Source organism: Lygodium microphyllum, chromosome 26, assembly GCF_053477565.2.
Source record: "Lygodium microphyllum isolate KBCC chromosome 26, Lygodium_microphyllum_v1.1.10, whole genome shotgun sequence".
In the NCBI taxonomy this organism is placed as follows: Eukaryota; Viridiplantae; Streptophyta; class Polypodiopsida; order Schizaeales; family Lygodiaceae; genus Lygodium; species Lygodium microphyllum.
In genome coordinates, this window is record NC_141160.1 from 41,428,773 (window position 1) to 41,432,963 (window position 4,191).

Here is a 4,191-nt window from a genome sequence, read left to right on the forward strand (position 1 = left end):
ATCCATGGTGCTCAAAGTTGTAAGGCCCCCATTATGAGGAGAAGCCAAATGTGAGCCCAGACATTGGTTGAGTCCTGGCTTGTATATCAGATGAGGTCTATGTGACCGGATGGCAAAAAGGTGACTGTTGTGGGTCTAATCTTTGGGTTAGACAGAGTGGTTGCCCGATGGTAAAGGGAATATTCCCTGGAATATTCCCTGGCCGACTAGTGGAGGCTCATATGGTAGGTCGGTCAGCAAGCCGACCTAATGACCTTCGCGGGCTATAAAAGCTAAACCCCTTCACAGCCATCATTCACTCATCTTTCATCCAGTCAGAGTTGTTGTTCCAGCTAGCCTTAAGCTCCATCTAAGCTTCACTCAGTGGAAGTGCACGGGTGGACAGAGCCATCTTTGTATCAGTTGTTTGAAGTTAAATAATTTACTGATTCTCCTCTTATCTGTTGTGTACTCTCTATCTCTTTCTCAGATTCTGTTCGCTGCGCCGTGTAATATTTTACATAGCTCATAGCCTTTGATATGTTTGGGGGTTTGGATGGTACCTAAGAATGTGTTTTGGTTCAGATAGTCTTCCAATTTGGATGTCCCAATTGTAGGTCTTTGACCATTTGAGTCCTAGACTTGGCCATCTGAGTGATGGATTTGGCATGTTCGAATGCTCGGGTCTAGGGGTGCTCATCTGAGTTCAAGAAGTTGTGTTCGAGTGGACAATTAGGCTGCCCTACTGTCCAAGTAAGGATTGTTTGAGTGGACTTTACAAGTGTCCGAGTGGAACAAACTCAGTTATTTGAGTTTGAGAAGGGTTTTCTGAGTGGACCAAACTCAACTTTTTGAGTCCGAGGAAGGGTTGTCCAAGCGGAAAAATGTGACTTGGCCATCCAAGGGATGGATAGAATTTTGATGTCTGAGGCCTAGGGTATTGTCTAAGTAGCAAAAAAAAAATCAAATGACAAAAAATCGATGGCAAATGAATCACTTAATCACATGCGCTTCCAACTATGATCCTATCATTATTCTCTAGTCAGTAAGGAGGGTTCTAAGCATACATGGAACCACTAAGAATGATGACACAACAGATTTTTACTGCTCTCTTGGCCTTCTACTCTCTCTTGACTTGCCACTCTCTCTCTCTCTCTCAATCTCTTACAAGCTCAAATGAGCTCTTCTGCCTCTTTTCTCTCCTTTTAATGCTCTCTCTTTCTTTCTTACTCTATATTTTTCGTCTAAGATATTCAATATCTCTTTTCTTTTCTTTCACTGCTCCCATGTTTCCTGGTTGTTACAGAAACTTATATTTTCTTTATTTTTTCTTATTTCCCAAAGCTTAATGTATCCTACTAATGTAAAACATCCTACCATTGATCTAACTAACATTCCTAAATCTTCTAACACTAAACTATCTAGCAAAGGAGACCAAACACCTTTTAACTTCCTCACTTCCTACCTAAACCAAGCACCATTTGGGAGACAAAAACTTCTACTCCATTGCTTGATCTAGAGTGTGCAAGCACTCAAGATTGAATCCATTGGTCTCGTCAACGGAACCAAAATGTTATCACTATCATTAGCAACTGTTGAGGCTCTATGGACAACTTATCAAGTCAAGTGTTTGAAGTGAGCCGCAATGGCTACCTCTCACATAACCATGCATGCTCTCGCACAATGATGTAGTTGAATCTGATCATTGTAGTCCTCTTCATTGAATCCTTTGATGGCTCAATGATTCAAAGCACTAGCTCAAGCAAGCTCCATCTTCATGCTCCAAGCTCCAACCTCCATAGCCGTGCATGGGAGAAAAGAGAAGAGAAGAAGAAAAAGAAGAAGAAGAGAGGAGAAGAAGAGTTTCTCCACGGCCCCTCACTCTCACATACTCACACTCTCCATCTCTCACTCCCTCTCTCATAGACAAAAAGGAAGCAAGAGCAAGGAAAAAAAGAGAGCTAGTTTGCTCGCACACCAAGAATGAGCTTATCCATTCACTTTTTGACTTTTATACATGCCCTTCTCCCCTTGGTCACCCAACCCATTTCCATGACCGGCCCGTCTAGCCTTGGTCCTCTTTTCCACTCTCTTTCCTATTCTTTTTCCTATTCTCATGGCTCCTTTGCATGCACCTTTTTATTTACAACTTGCACAGGAGGGAGATTGGCACTCTTTTACAAAGGGCTAAATATGCTTTATTTCTTGCATGCTTTGTTCTTGATTTTTAAAAAAATTCATTCGCTTCTTGGTCTTCTTTTTCCAATGGGCTATCCTTTTATGCTTCTTCTTAAGCTTTCTTTGTGCCTTGTGTCATTCCAATGGTTAACAAATATATCTAACTCGATATGTGCTTTTAATATGTTAAAATCAGTGAAGTATTTGATCATTTAACCAAATGTCATGTTATATAGGATTCAAATTGGTATAGAATTTTGAAGTGGTAAAAGGATAATTTGACATTATGGATGATTTTTATGAGTTAAGAGTTCAAAGTTAATATGTGCTTTTAATATGAAAAGAAAATTATTTGAGCACCTAGATAACTCTCATATTCTAATGGAATCAAAGGTAGCATATATATTTGATATCCCAAGAAGAGGTTTTGACCATATTCACAAATCTGGTATTCTATATTTTTTTAATGTGATAAAAATAGGTTTTGAGTATAGGACAAATACCATGCTTGGTATGTGCTTTTATATGGCAAGAAGAGGATTGGACCACATGGCTAGACCTCACATTTTAACCAATTATTGATGGCCCTAATAAATCTAACTTGATATATGTATTTTGATACCACAAAAAGTTGAAGAATTTGGCATTTGGCCAAATTCCATACTGTAAAGGATTCAATTTTTATTTACTTTTAATGTGGTAAGATGAGAGTTTAACCTCATAGCCAAATCTTAAGCTTCCAAAGATCTAAAATTGGTATATAATGATTTGATTGTATTAAAAAATCTCATATTCTAAAGTATTTAAATTGGTATTTAGTTTAATTATGTCAAGAAGAGGATTTGAAATTGTAGATGAATCTCATATTCTCATGGAAATAAAGTATCATTTATTTTGAATTTTTAAGAAAAGGATTTGACCATATGAACAAATCTTATATTCTACTCTTTTGGTATGAAAAAAAACTATTTAGTTCGATGGTCAAATCTCATGCTTGATATGTGCTTTTAATATGTGGATAAGAGGATTTGATCACATGGCCGATTCATATTCTACACAGTTAAACATGGCTCTAGTAGATCTAACTATTGAAGGATTTGACAATTTGGTCAAATCTCATGTTGTAAGGGGTTCAAATTGGTATGGAATTTTGATACAATAAGAAGAGAATTTGACCTTATGGTCAAATCTTGGATTGTAAAGGTTTAGAATTGGTATCTTCTTTTGATATTGTAAGAAAATGATTTAACCATATGGCCAAATCTCATGTTTGGTATGCACTTTTAATATGTGGATAAGAGGATTTGACCACATAGCCAACTCATATTCTACACAATTACACTTGGCTCTAATAGATCTAACTATTAAAGGATATGTGCTTTTAATATGTGGATAAGAGAATTTGACCACATGATCAACTCATATTCTACACCATTACACATGGATATAATAGATCTAATTATTGAACTATTTGTCAACTTGGCCCAAATGTCATGTTGTAAAGGATTCAAATTGATATGGAGTTTTGATATGGTAAGAAGAGATTCAACCTTATGGCAAAATCTTGTGTTTTGAAGAATTAATTAGAATTAGTATGCCCTTTTGATATATAAGGAAAATGATTTGACCATGTGGCCAAATCTTATATTTGCTATTATTTTAGTTACGCAAAGAAGAGGATTTGACTATATGGCCAAATCTCATGTTTTTATCATGGAAACAAGCTAGTACATTCTTTTGATCATGTAAAAAGAGGATTTGACCCATATAAGCAAAATCTAATAGTCTACACTTTTGATATGATAAACAAAGGAATTGATCATATGACCAAATCTCGCATTCTTATAGCATTGGATTGAAATGGATTATGATACCACATATCTAATGCTCTAATTGATTTAACTTGGTATACACAATTCTATGATGTGCTCATAAAGTTTTAGAAATCGTGTATAACTTATCATATGCTACACAAGTTAAAACTTACCCTAAATATTGAAAAATCATATGGCCATTGAGAATATAATTTAAACA